This window comes from Drosophila subpulchrella, unplaced genomic scaffold (genome assembly GCF_014743375.2).
Source record: "Drosophila subpulchrella strain 33 F10 #4 breed RU33 unplaced genomic scaffold, RU_Dsub_v1.1 Primary Assembly Seq39, whole genome shotgun sequence".
NCBI lineage: Eukaryota > Metazoa > Arthropoda > Insecta > Diptera > Drosophilidae > Drosophila > Drosophila subpulchrella.
The window spans coordinates 982,107-997,377 of record NW_023665611.1 but is presented as its reverse complement, the minus strand read 5'-3'; the positions used below and the strand labels follow the sequence as shown (position 1 = coordinate 997,377).

The window sequence follows — 15,271 nt, the reverse complement described above, 5'->3', positions numbered from 1 at the left end:
AAGACAGACAAAAAATTGTATTATCCCAACTTGCTAAAAACATCCCGCCTCAATTCAATGAACAACTTACAGCATTATGCACCCAGTATAGCGATGTATTCGGACTAGAAACCGAATCGATCACTACCAATAATTTGTATAAACAAAAGCTGAGATTAATTGATGATGAACCCGTATATATAAAAAATTATAGAAATCCTCATAGTCAACAAGACGAAATTCAAAAACAAGTCCAAAAACTCATAAATGATTAAATAGTGGAACCCTCTATATCGCCACTTCTGTTACTACCCAAAAGTCAATTCCAAATACGAAAAATAAAAAATGGCGATTAGTAATTGACTATCGTCAAATTAATAAAAAACTCTTTTCTGATAAATTTCCACTCCCTAGAATCGATGATATTTTAGATCAACTAGGTAGAGCAAAATATTTCTCATGCCTTGACTTAATGTCAGGTTTTCATCAAATTGAACTGGAAAAAAGTTCACGGGATATAACATCTTTTTCAACAAACAATGGTTCGTATCGCTTCACGCGATTACCATTCGGTTTAAAAATAGCGCCAAACTCTTTTCAGAGAATGATGACTATAGCTTTCTCTGGATTAGAACCTTCGCAAGCATTTCTTTATATTGATGACTTAATAGTCATAGGTTGTTCCGAAAAACATATGCTCAAGAACTTAACTGATGTTTTCGAGAAATGTAGGAAACACAACCTGAAGTTACATCCTGAAAAATGTTCATTTTTCATGCATGAAGTCACTTTCTTAGGACATAAATGCACAGACAAAGGAATCTTGCCCGACGACAAAAAATATGACGTAATTCAAAATTATCCAGTCCCACATGATGCAGACAGCGCTAGAAGATTCATTGCATTTTGCAATTATTACAGACGTTTTATAAAAAATTTTGCTGAATACTCCCGTCACATAACAAGATTATGTAAGAAAGATGCAAAATTAGAATGGACAACACAATGTCAAAACGCCTTCGAACATCTTAAATCAGCATTAATAAATCCCACTCTGTTGGAATACCCAGATTTCAGCAAAGAATTTTGCATAATCACTGATGCCAGCAAATACGCTTGTGGAGCAGTCCTAACCCAAAACAAAAATGGACTACAGCTTCCAGTGGCATACACATCAAGATCCTTTACGAAAGGTGAAAGCAACAAGAGCACTACAGAATAAGAATTAGCATCCATTCATTGGGCAATAACACACTTCAGACCATATATTTATGGTAGACACTTCACTGTCAAAACAGACCACAGAGCACTTACCTACTTATTTTCAATGGTAAATCCCAGTTCCAAACTAACACGAATGAGACTTGAATTGGAGGAATATAATTTTACGGTAGAGTATCTAAAGGGTAAAGATAACTATGTAGCCGATGCGCTCTCTAGAATAACCATCACAGACTTAAAAAATATACAAACAACCCATACAATTCTGAAAGTCACTACGAGAAACCAAAGTAGACAAAAATCCTGCGCAGGAAAAGAACAAATAGAATTGCATTAGCAATCTATAGAAAAAGCTTCAGAGCCCAACGTATATGAAGTCATTAATAGTGATGAAGTACGTAAAGTAGTGACCTTGCATATAAATAATAAAATGTGTTTATTTAAGCACGGAAAGAAAATTACAGCAAGATATGATGTTTGCGATTTGTATACTAATGGAACCATTGACTTAGGTCAATTCTTTCAAAGGCTTGAAAAGCAGGCCGGTATTCACAAAGTCAGCCAACTCAAATTGGCACCGTGGGAAAATATCTTTGAACATGTTTCAATTGATAATTTAAAATAATATATTGAAATCATTGAGAGTAGCGCTACTCAACCCGGTGACCTTAATAAAAAACAAGGAAGAACGCTATAGTCGAGTACCTCGACTATCAGATACCCGTTACTCAGCTAAAGGGACCAAAGGAAAATGGAGATATGCAAGCAGCAAATGCGCCACCTACCGGCGGTAGACAGATTTAAGCGTTGTGCGCATTAGAGTGGGCGTGGCAAAGTTTTTTTTTAAATCAATCGATAGGTATTGACGAGACCAATACATTTCAGTTTAAATTTTTTATCTACCATGAAAATTGTGGGCGCCACAGACTTGGGCGGTTTGTGGGCGTTGGAGTGGGCGTGGCATATTCGCGTAATAAACTTGCGCTGCGCTCAAGCCTACGGAATCTAAATCTTAAAACTCGTTTCTCTATCTTTGATATTTTCCGAGATATCCGCGTTCATATTTACGATTTTTTGAAGTTTGTGGGCGGTTTGTGGGCGTTAAAGTGGGCGTGGCAAACTTTTTTTTAGGTCAGTCGGTAGGTATTGATGAGAACAATACATTTCAGTTAAAATTTTTGTTCTAGGATCAAAACTGTAGGAGCCACAGTTTTGAGCGGTTTGTGGGCGTTAGAGTGGGCGTGGCACTCTTTTGAAACAAACTTGCGCTGCGCAGGAATCTCAGCAATCTGCATGCCTAATCCCAGTATTGTAGCTCTTATAGTTTCCAAGATCTCAGCGTTCATACGGACAGACGGACAGACGGACAGACGGACAGACGGACAGACGGACATGGCTAGATCGACTCGGCTAGTGATCCTGATCAAGAATATATATACTTTATGGGGTCGGAAACGCTTCCTTCTGCCTGTTACATACTTTCCGACGAATCTAGTATACCCTTTTACTCTACGAGTAACGGGTATAATAATAAAGAAAAATAAGCTATATTGTCTACATTCCATGATGATCCAATACAAGGTGGTCATACAGGCATTACAAAAAACTTGGCCAAGGTCCAGAGACACTACTACTGGAAAAATATGTCCAAAGACATAAAAGAGTACATAAAGAAATGTTCTAAATGCCAAAAGTCGAAAACGACTAAACATACTAAGACCCCACTAACTATAACCGAAACTCCACAAACATGAGTAATTGTAGATACTATTGGTCCACTTACAAAATCGAATAATGGAAACGAGTACGCAGTAACACTCATCTGCGATTTAACCAAATACCTAGTAGCTATACCTATACCAAATAAAAGTGCAAATACGGTAGCAAAAGCTATATTTGAAGATTTTATTCTAAAGTACGGTCCAATGAAGACGTTCATTACGGACATGGGAACAGAATATAAAAATTCAATTATTGAAGATCTATGTAAATACTTACATATTAAAAACATAACTTCAACTGCACACCACCACCAGACTGTAGGTACCGTGGAGCGAAGCCACAGAACACTCAATGAGTTCATTCGTTCATACATCTCAGTTGACAAAACAGATTGGGATGTATGGCTACGATACTTCGTCTATTGTTTTTATACAACCCCATCTATGGCACATGACTATTGTCCATATGAGCTAGTTTTTGGTAAAATTTCAAACCTACCAAAAGATTTTAATAGCATAGATAAGATAAAACCCATTTATAATATAGAAGATTATGCTAAGGAATCCAAATTTAGATTAGAACAGCCAATTAAGAGAGCTAGACTAATGCTAGAATCTCATAAGTTAAAACAGAAAATTAGTTACGACAAAACTAGTTTAGATTTCGATTTAAAAATAGGAGATCGGGTTTTATTGAAAAATGAAACAGGACATAAGTTAGATTCGAAATATACAGGTCCTTATAAGGTAGAACAAATAGGAGATAGAGATAACATAACTATAATAAATAATAAAAATAAAAAACAAATAGTAAATAAAGATAGATTAAAACTCTTTATTTCATAATCAATTTTTATTTCTTAAATATATCACATACGGCCATACATAATATAAGAACATATAGAATAACCATATCTTAAATAAGTATACAAAAAAAAAAAATAGAAAAACAATTTAAAAACAAAACAAAAAATATTTTTAATCTTATTGCTATAAATAATATCAAAGAAATTAACTCCATTATATTACGTTATTTTTCAAAAGGAGGGAGATGTAGTATGCACTTATATCGAATATCTACTGTACCAAGAGTACTTGAAGCAAACACACTGTAACACTCTTTTGCAGTGTTTACATAAACAAAGGCCCGGTCATAAACCTAAGTGGCCGAAACATGAGTCGACCGGCAGCGTACACAGAAAGTGCAAGTGTCAGCATTCTGATGCACGCCGGCCGCTCAGCCAAACTCAAGTACATGCATATACCTCCGCGCTCCAAAATAAGTGAGCTTAGCTATATACTTAAGAATATAAAGGCCGTGTCTCCGCTGCCGCTGTTGGCAGCGCCGCTACGAGACTTAGACCTCCTTAGCTCCTAAGTAAATTAAGTTTGACAAGAAACTCTTTTGAGCTCAGATCGGCAAATGATATAAAATCAAACCAAACCGGATTTATACTTTTTTGGGATATATAAAAACCTACATCGAAGTAAACTTACACTTGACCGATCAGCTAACGCTATTGTAGTGATGATCTCTTGCATCTCCTCAGGTCTTGCTACCAAAACTCCTTCGCTCGCAAAACTCCTCGACGCTCCCGTGTTCACCGTGGCGTCCACCCATCGGCCTCCCGGGGCGTCTCGGCGACTACAATCGATATGTTCCTACGACCGCAGTCCCAACAAAAGTTCAGGAGTGCATTAGTACAACCCCGCTTAAAGTGACCGACTTCTCCGCATATACCACAAGTTCGCTGTACGTCGATGTTTGATAGGGGCTGTCTCATCATTCGATGAGTTGCATTGTCTCCTTGGATGGGTACCCCGAAACTTCGAAAGGGGTTCGGCGGCAGACGAGCGTTGGTGCTATCCCGGTCTGTAGTCCCCATCCTGGGAATACCTGCGCGACTCGACGTCAGCTGTCTCACTTTCGTATTCCGTCGCCATGTAGGTTAATTGCTCCAGCGTCTCGAACTTTTGGCGTCTTATATACAGGCGATATTCTGGCCATATTTTCGTAGACCCGATAGAGTTTTCCTTTTTGGTATCCGGCTTGCTGCATCTTGGTCCTCAACTCGACCAAATAATCCTTAAATGTCTCGTCCACTGCCTGCATGTGGGCTTGGATCTCGTCCTCCAGTCGCTCGAAGTAACGTGGGGGCAGAAAGAAACACAAGAACTCGGCGCGAAATTCTCCCCACGTAGTCGTCTGTAAGCGGCTCGTGCGAAACCATCGTGCTGCCCTACCTTCCAAAATTTCTGACATGCCGCTGGGTACTTCCTCCTGGTTACCAAGGTCAACGGGTCAGACGTTCCGTCGAATCGAAGTTTCCATTTGTGCATCCGCTCAGCTAGTAAGAGTGATGGTTACTGGGACTCCTGAATCTGGCGGCTTCGGCACGCCGAGGTTTCCGAGTGGTGGGGCGATGAAATCTCGTGACGTGCCGGGATGGACTCCTGGATAACTTGTCAGTCTTCCGGGAGAGGCATGGCCGGCGACATATGGAACCCGACTCTGGCTAACTTGGGTCATTTTGAACCCTTCGTCGCCTCCTAGTTGGTTGAGACATACAGCTCTCGAGCTGTACTGCTACTTTGATGTTGCTCTAGTTAGCCTCAAGGCGAGCGTCGTGGTCGCTGGACCTTCGGGCGAGGGACACGAAGGGTTCTGCCGCTTCGTCGGAGGGAATAAGTGGGAGAGTGAGGGGATCTTTCGCCTCACTGCGCAGGTAGATTAACGGAAATTTGTGAGAATATATATAGTGTGAATATCTCCACCGCGCCGAGCTGGATCGCCGGCCATCGGTAACCTGAGTCACTTGGGGAAAAGGGAACATGTAGGTAAAAATAATAAACACTAAGACCATCTTTTGTCGTTTTTCATATACATATATTTCACTTTTTTCATTCACTTGCGTTCACTTGCCTTGCGTTGTTGCTCTGTTTTATTTTTCACTGCACCGATTGCACTTCTTGCTGACTAACCTTATTTTCCTGCCGACCGCGTTCTTACTTCCAGCGTGCTTAACTTGCAACTTTTTTCCGCGTCGTCCGCGTGCGCGACCGTCTGCGTCGAGGTACGTGAGAAGGAGAGACCTGGAAGCCCTGTGAGACTCTCTCGTACTCTCCGGTCTTTTCCTTGCAAGATCGGTTTAGTATTTTCCTCTAATTTTCTAGTATTTTCCTCTATTTTTATAGTATTTTCCTCTATGGTTGCCAACTCGGGCGGATGGTGCGGAGTCTCTGATTAGCATTCGTTGTAGTCAGACGTGTTTTCTTTTCGCTATGAATTCTTATTCGTGCTCCGAGTGCAATGCTGAAGTTACAGCAGCGCAGCTTCGCGGTTTTGAGGCGGTTCGTTGCTCATCGCTTTGTCGTCGTACTTTTCACACTGCATGTGTTGATCTCCCGGAGGATGCTATTAGATTATCAACAAATATGCCGAATCTACTCTGGCAGTGTGATCGCTGTGTTGTGAGTAATGATTCACACTCCAAAATCGATGAAGTAATGGAAGAACTTCATGACCTGAAGAGTCTATACATGGATTTAAACTCAAAGTTTCTGGAGGCTTTTCCCAATTCTACCACTGACAAGAGCAATGTCAGTCAGCGTAAAAAAGTGGTAAAACCATTGGCTCCATCTTCTTCAATTGGTCGTCAAGCCAACCACGCAGATCTGATACCCCCCGCACCAGTTTCTACTGCCGCCAGGAAACATGCAAAGAATAACAGGAACAAGAGGCAAATAGTTGGTCAAGCTCCTAGTTGTGAACTACTCCAAGTTGTGCCGAGAAATAAATTCCTTCACATTGGTAGATTCAGAGCGCACGTAAAATCTGATTCTGTGTGTGAATATGTTGCAAATAAGCTAGGTGTGGATACCGCCACCATAATTTGCAAGCCTTTAGTCAAAAATGGTGTAGATGTTGCTACACTGGAATTCGTCAATTTCAAATTAGGAATACCTGAGCAGCACTTTCAGACTGTGTTTAGTGATGCGTTCTGGCCCAATCCAATCAAGGTCAGTCGATTCATCCACAGGGATAGGCCTATTGTTGATGGAAACGTTCTGGATTTGCACAGTCATCATACATCAGACTCAAAAAACCCCCAATAATCGGCGCCTCTGGTGTCGATTTGACTACGGTAAATTTTTATGATCCTCTTCCTCATCTTCACGCTACTTATTCGCAATGTCAACGTCCGCTGGTTTCGATGTCGCTAGCTGCTGCCATTACTCTCTCATACGCCGCTCCCAGTGCACTCTTAAGTGTTGGGCGGCCGTCACTCCCAAATCAAAAACATCATCAGCTGGATTTTTCCTTCTTTGTTCTGTCTAACGTTCATCAAACGCTCACTGGAGAGGCGTTGTCACCAGATTCCATTAAGATTCCCGCTCTAAGCGCGCTCTTCGGAGATGTGCACTCATCACATTCAAAACAACATCGGCATCAGCTGGATTTGTCGTTGTCTATTTCGCGCGACGTTTGTCAAACGCTTTTTGGAGAGCTGCTCTCATCATATTTCATCAAGATTCCCGCTCTAAGCGCGCTCTTCGGAGTTGTGCGCTCATCATCGTCAAACAAACAACAACGTCAGCTGGAGTTGTCGTTGTCTGTTTTGCGCGACATTCGTCAAACGCTGATCGATGAGGCGCTCTCATCATATTCCATCACGCTTCTCCCTCTAAGCGCGCTCTTTGGGGATGTGCATTCATCACAAGCAAAGCAACAACAATATCAGCTTGAGCTGTTGTTGTCTGTTTCGCACGACGATCGTCAATCGCTCTTTGGAGAGCCGCTCTCATTATACTTCATCAAGATTTCTGCTCTGAGCGCGCTCGTCGGAGTTGTGGGCTTATCACAATTGAACCAACAACAACGTCAGCTGGAGTTGTCGTTGTCTGATTTGTGTTACGTTCGTCTAATGTTCACAAAAACCCAACGGCTGGAGCTTTCGAAATTTGCTTTGAGTGATACTTGTGGTCACAGTATCATTTCTCCGACGCTACGAAATTGCTTGGATTTCTCATCGACTGCTTTGTGTGGCTCTTCCCGATGGCAGCATCAACAACAACATTGTCCATCTCTCCTCAACTTGGATAGATACGCTCTGTTAACGGCGACATTGCCATCGCTCTTAAGAACTAGTTGCTCTTTACTAAAAGTATCTAGCAAACTTCAGGAATGCATCGATCCTAGTCTGCATGATACAATTCGTATTAAAAACACTACATTACTGATGGATCTGCGGGCCTACAACATTGGGAACGCAAGAACAAATACTTCCTAGGGCATTGGACTATGATGCCTTAAATGCGAATCCGGAGATTGTTGATCGTGATATTGTGGGTACGGCCCCACTAAAAATTTATTTTCAAAACATCTCCGGAATGCGGACAAAGGCGGAGCAAGTATACCTTGCCACATCCCAATGCGAGTTTGATATTATAGTTTTAGTTGAAACTTGGCTCAACATAAACTTTTACTCAAATGAATTCTTTGACTCCAATTTGTACCATGTGTTCCGCAAAGACAGAGATAGCACGAAAACTCACTGTGCTAGAGGGGGCGGTGTAATTGTTGCTGTTCGCTGCAATTTGCGCTGCTTATCAATTGGGCTTCTCGTTGAAGATACCCTTCTTGATCAAGTTGCGGTGTCGATAATTGGAGAATCGGAAACGCTGCAAATTGTGGTGTCATACATACCACCGAATGGTTCATATAAACTTTACAAGGCTCATCTGGAAAACATTACCGATATCTACAATAATCTGCAGGACCATCAACATATCTGTGTGATTGGAGACTTTAATCTATCATCCCTCGTTTGGTCTCAGGATCCGGAACATCACTCTTCACTGCCAAGCAACATACATCAACCACACGAGATTCTTTTCATCGATGATATTTTCAGTATGGGCTTAATACAAGTCAATAATATATTCAATAACTTACATAAAATTTTAGATTTAGTATTCGTTAGCGCTGATATTAACTTTTCTTTAGTCCAATGTAATTCACCTATAAGCAATTGTGATATCCATCATAGACCATTGCTACTAGGTATAAACTTTTACAGTTTTGCGCCTTCAGCTGAATATTCAACTAGATTTATTTTCAATGAAACCAGCCTTTGTGCCATCAGAAATGAGATCTCTGCCATTAACTGGGAGTCAGTTTTATCACATGTCAGTTTGGAGTCGTGTTATGACACTTTTTTAGTTGTTATTTTAAACATCATTAAGAACAATGCTCGAGAAAGGGTCCACAATTCGTTTAAGTTGCCATGGTATACGAAAGGTTTGAAAAAGCTTAAAAATCTTCGAAATAAATTCTATAAAAGGTTTTTAGTTACACAGGATCCTGGTGATTGGAATAGACACTTGCAGCACAAACGAGAATTTGAATTTCTAAATAAATTTCTTTACAATCAGTATATAGCGAGTGTTGAAAACGGGCTAAAAAGTAATCCCAACTCTTTTTGGCGATTCATCAATTCAAAGAAGAACGCTTCTTCAGTCCCATCTGCTATGTTCCTAGGGAATTGATCTTCCCATTCAAATACAGAAACTGCAAATATCTTTGCCTCTTATTTTAAGGCTAATTTTGAGCCAACAGCAGCCTGGAATGATTCTCAAACCTTAAATGCGATCACTCCTCTATTGAATTTAGGTAGTTTAACCGTGCTAGAAGAGAATATTCATAGGGCTGTGGAAGACGTTGATGATTCTTACACTCCGGACTGTGATGGGATTCCGGCCTACCTTCTGAAGCATTGTATAGAGGTGCTATGCGTTCCACTAAAAATTCTCTTTGATAAATCACTTTCTAGTGGACACTTTGCGTATAGATGGAAAGTCGCATCCGTGACTCCAATTTTAAAATCAGGGCCGAAGAATAACATTGCCAATTACAGGCCTATAGCAAATATCAGTAATATTGCTAAACTCTTCGAACTCATTGTTGCCCATAAATTATAATTTCTTGTAAAAACATATATAAGCACTTCTCAGCATGGTTTTGTTGCAGGTGGGTCAACTACGACTAATCTTGCCGTTTTCGGCAACTATTGCATTTATGCCTTTGTTATGCGGTCTCAGGTTGATTCTATTTACACGGATTTTGCGAAAGCCTTTGACAAAGTTAGCCACAGTGCCCTGCTGGAAAAACTGGCCCGCTTGGGTATACATTCGGCATTACTAAACTGGATAAAATCATATTTAAACCATCGACTTTATAGAGTTAATATTAATGGAAAATTCTCGGATTCCTACTTGGCAACCTCTGGCCTCCCTCAAGGGAGTGCTATGGGACCTCTGCTTTTCATAATTTTCATTAATGATGTGAGGTTCTGTCTATCTTCAGAGTGTCTCCTGTATGCAGATGATTTAAAAAATTTTAAGTCTATTAAATTAGCGACAGACTCACAATTGGTTCAACATGACTTAGATTCGTTGAGCTCTTGGTGTAGCCGAAATTCGCTTCCTCTTAACATAAGCAAGTGCTTCTATGTCACTTACAGTAAATCCGTATACAATTTCGTCACATCCTATAATATCAATGGTCAACCTCTACAACTGCGGAGGAATCCTTGGATCTAGGAGTGTTGTTTGATTCGAAATTTAAGTTTGCAGCACACTTCGATTACATCATGCCCAGGGCCTATGCTATGTTTGGATTTGTGAAACGGAACGCATCACTATTCACAGATCCCTACACCAGACTTGCGCTTTACTTTGCATTTGTCCGATCTAAACTAGAATATGCGTCTCTTATTTGGAATCCCTTCACTACCACTCATGGAAACAGAATAGAACGACTACAGAAACAATTTTTGAAATTCGCTTTGTTGCCGCTAAGGTTTTTGGACCCTACCCCTTCATACCACCAGCAATGTAGGCTTGTTCACCTACCATCCCTTGAGCATCGTAGAAGTATCCTCGCCATTTGCTTCATTTCTGATGGCAAATGACGGACAAATTATTCCCAAAATGAGTCCCTCTATAGGGCCTTATATGAGTATAACGCACTTCCAATTGATATGCAATTGGACTACTTCTCAAGTAAATCAACTCTTAAGCATAGGTTAGTCAATTATTTTGTAAATTTTAGTACGTAAGATAAGTTGTTGAATTGTACAAGTAGTCAGTAAAGGAATTCCGTTGGCGAAATAAATAAATAAATAAATAAATAAACTTGGCCTATTCTGGTTCCAAACCCAAAAATCCGATCGGTTCGCTTTCCGATTGTTGGGGCGGTGCGGCTTGATCGATGGAAATAGTTGAAGCCCCAAGACTGAATGGTACCCAAAAAACCTGGAGTACTTTTGGGGTTATTACGCGACGAGCGTAGTTGAAATGCCTAAGCCTAACTTAACTTAAGCGCTCCAGAGTAGAGCGGAGACTTAGGGGAGAGATGGGGAGGGAGAGCGGACGGCATTGCGAGCGCGCGAGATGTAGACATCTATAAAACTGCCGCTCGACACTGCCTCCTGAAATTAAACGCCCTTTTGACGTGAACATTACCCCCCCATTATTTTGAAATCCGGCTTCGACTGGACCAAAATGTTGGGGCGGTGCGGCTTGATCGATGGAAATAGTTGAAGCCCCAAGACTGAATGGTACCCAAAAAACACGGGAGTACTTTTGGGGTTATTACGCGACGAGCGTAGTTGTTTATTAGTACACTTTGTAACGAACTGATTTTTATTGTCTGCTCGCTACGAGATTCGTGCGGCTAGCTCAGTATATTGTGTGTTCGTCCCACCAAATTTATATTAACGTGACCGCCCAGTAGCTCAGTGAGAAAGCACAGAATTCACGGGTTCGTATTGGGTTTTATTGCGGGTATATTATTACAAGTGTCTTAGTCGCTTGGTTGGCTTTGACTCGTTGCTTGTGACCTTCGGTGCTTCCGATGGTCCTGGATGACTCTACGACCTCTCGCCTTAATGACTCGGTGCTCCAGTCCTGTAGCTCCCTGAAGATACTCGCAGCTCCCTGAAGATCCTCGCCGCTCCCTGAAGATCCTCGCAGCTCCCTGAAGATGCTCGCTCGCGGTTCACTTCTCACGCGTGACTTGGTGACTGCTGGTAACGACTCGGACTCGCGAGGGGTATCGGCCGTACGGGCTTAGGGAAGCGTCACCGTTCTCAGACTAGGGTGAACAGAAGCTGCGCTCTCCAGGATCGCTCCTTTCGACACACCGCCGCCTGTCCCTTGCTCTGTCCCGGATGGTCCCACTGGGGTTTCCGCTCAGCCCGCGCGGACAGTCAAGGCGGTAACGCCAGGAAGCTGCCTCGCGCCTTACATCGCTTCCACGCCTAGTGTAAACGAACGTTCCACCCTAGCCTCACCCTTTTGCTTTTTGTCCGGGACGTTTCCGTGTGGCTTTTGGTACTCGGGGTTCGGGCACGCCGCTCCGGGACCTCGCAAGTCGAATCCGTAGGGCTCTCCTGGATAATTCCACTCGAGACCGTACCGATCGACCGCTCTCCCTTCTGGCTTGTTATATTCGTGGTTCGGGCACGCCGCTCCGGGACCTCGCAAGTCGAATCCGTAGGGCTCTCCTGGACAATTCCACTCGAGACCTTACTGATCGACCGCTCTCCCTTCTGGCTTGTTATACTCTTTCCAGGCGTAACGCCAGGACTTTGTGGACAGGGTTAATCGACCGCCTTGACCTAGCCGTGTGATGCCCTCTGGATCTCAGCTACCTGCGTCTCAATTCGGAGATTCCTGGTATCCCAATCCCGAACGTCTCGACGTAGCAATCTTGCTCCTTGTAGGCTCCCACGGCGTTGTTTCCCTGGCGACTCGACTTGCTGTTGCTCCCTTGTAGATTATCGGGTTGTTTGATTGTTCACTTTGGTATCTGATTGATCTTGACGGTTTGACTCCTTGTGATCGACTGATCCAGCTGCCAGCGCTCTGCGGCCTTATATAGGGCCTCCGGGAACCGTTATTTCCCTTTTGCGCACGGCCCGCTGGATCTCTCCACTCTGGGTCCAAAGTCCGTGCGTCCTGGGTGACCCACTTGTCGTTCCCGTACCGCTTCCAATCGATGCTCCGCCCACTGCTGCCATCCCGCTGATTCCCGTGATGCTTGTGGCACGCCTGTGTGCCGCTCCACCGCCGAGATGTGGCACTTCCTCTCCCGATCCAAAGTTCACGGGAGAGTCCAAAGTCCGATGGAGTCCCGTTACCCGCTTTTGCACACGGCACTCTTGCCTTGCCCGCGAAGTCTCCACTCTCTCTCGATCTCCATCCTCGGTCTCCAAACTCTCTCGCTCTCCTTCATTGGTCTCCAAACTCTCTCGCTCTCCTTCGTTGGTATCCAAACTCTCTCGCTCTCCTCGCCGCGCCGTTACTACGCGAATTCGCCGCGTATCTGGCAAGCGGCCGGCCATCTGCTGCTGTTTCTATTTGTGGGGAGTTATTCAACTCCTCACATTCCCCCCTTACTTCGGGAAACATTTTAAACTTGTTCCTACTCTCCGGCGTTTTCTTGTTTATCCTAGCCTTCGAGTCCTTGTGATTCCCGCGGCGCTCCCTCGTTGCTCCCTCGATGCTCCCACGACGCTCTTAACTCCGTTGAGTTTCTACAGCGCTGGTCATCCTCCTCGTTGCAACTTGAATCTCCCGCGCCGATATCTTTCCTGACTCCACTGGGACATCGATACTCGTGTGCTATCGATCCCCAGCTCGCTGCTCATCGCTGCGTTCTACTCCTTTCATTTGCTTCCTCCGCCTGGTCACACCATTCGTGTGTGATCGATGTGCGATATCGATATCGACGGTGCGGCGTTGCCACCTGCTCGTTGCGATATTTCCACCTTTGGCCGATATTACCATTTGACGTGTACCCATCGATCGCACTTTCATCTAGTGCCAATCGATCGCCTATCGAGGCGCCCCCTTCCCTGGCCCATGGTGATTTTGCAACTTTCTAGGTAAGTTTTCGCATTTCTTTAAAATTTGTTTCCTCTCATCTTTTTCTTTCCTTCCGGCCTTCACTCGTCAGCCTGATCATCGCGCATGAGTCGCTGGAAGGCGCTATTGACGCCATCGCCGACTGCGCCCCAGGCTTCAGACTCCACGCTGTCTTGGCGTTCTCCTCCTCCACATCCTCACAGCCGGCCATTAGGGAGTACATGATCGTATCGATGGCCTCGTTTTCCAATCGCAGAATGAACATCTCAGGGGACACCGACATTCCCCACACCTTGCTCCGATTTACCCCCAGCTGCTGTTCCAGTGGCGATTCCGGCTGCGGTTCTACCAATTTTGACACCGTCTGCAGGATGAACCGATTGCTGAACATCGTGTTGCCCAATGCTTCAGCCGTTCCACCTCCTCGGCGTCATCGTGAGTGGGCGGGGCGTGGTCGAGGCGCTGCTGGCGCTGGCAGAGGCTTGTGGCAGAGACGTCGCTTACCTTGTGGATCGCAATTTCCGCGGGGCACATCGACCGGCAGTGGGCGATAATCAAGTTTTTATTTCCTTCGGCCTCCCCTTCTTCCTACGGATCTACGGATCTACGGTACAGCTCTCTGATCTGTGCCGTCTTCCCCCTTCCCTGGCAGACTGTTGATGCGTGTTTTTCTTCCCTCCAATCAGTCCCAATCGAGTCCTTGGACGCTCTGGTTTGCTCCCTTTGTGTTCTTGACGTTCTCCTGATGTCCTTTATGTGTTTCATTGCGCCTTTGTAGATGCCCTGTAGTATCCTTGGAGACGGTTTGTAGTATCCCTTTCGAATCCTTGGAGGTATCCTTGGAATTTGTTCGTAGTATCCTTTGGGCATCCTTGGAGGTATCCTTGGACTCCTTTCGTAGTATCCTTTGGGCATCCTTGGAGGTATCCTTGGGATCCTTTCGTAGTGTCCTTTGGTCATCCTTGGAGGTATCCTTGGACACCCTTCGTAGTATCCTTTGGCCATCCTTGGAGGTATCCTTGGACTTTTAATGTTGTTTTGCATCTGTTGTGTCTGCTTGCTGTAGCCGCTCGCCTGTGTTTTCCGTTTGTTGCTGTTTCAGCTCGCTTACGTGGATGGTCCGCTCTTTCTTTGTGTTTATGTGTCGTATTTTGCAGATTACTGGTGACGCAAAACCTATGACTTGGTAAGGTCCGTCGTATCTTGGGGCCAATTTTGCTGCGAACCCCTCGGCCGCTTTTGATAAATGGTGTTCCTTGGCCCACACGACGTCACCCACCTTTGGCGTCCATTGCCTCCTCCTTAGGTTATAATGCCTAGCCTGGTCCTGGGATGCTTTCTCCAGGTTCCGCCTTACAATCTCGAAGATTTCCCTGAGTTTGTTAGCATTCTCTTCCGGGGTCTCTGTCGGTCGTCCG

The 15,271-nt window shown here is 44.0% G+C and overlaps 1 protein-coding gene across 4 annotated transcripts in view; it reads right to left on the bottom strand.

Annotated features, from left to right (window-relative positions):
* LOC119561981 (gamma-interferon-inducible lysosomal thiol reductase) overlaps positions 1-15,271 on the bottom strand; it is a 184,623-nt gene that overhangs the window by 101,388 nt on the left and 67,964 nt on the right. The window lies entirely within an intron of this gene.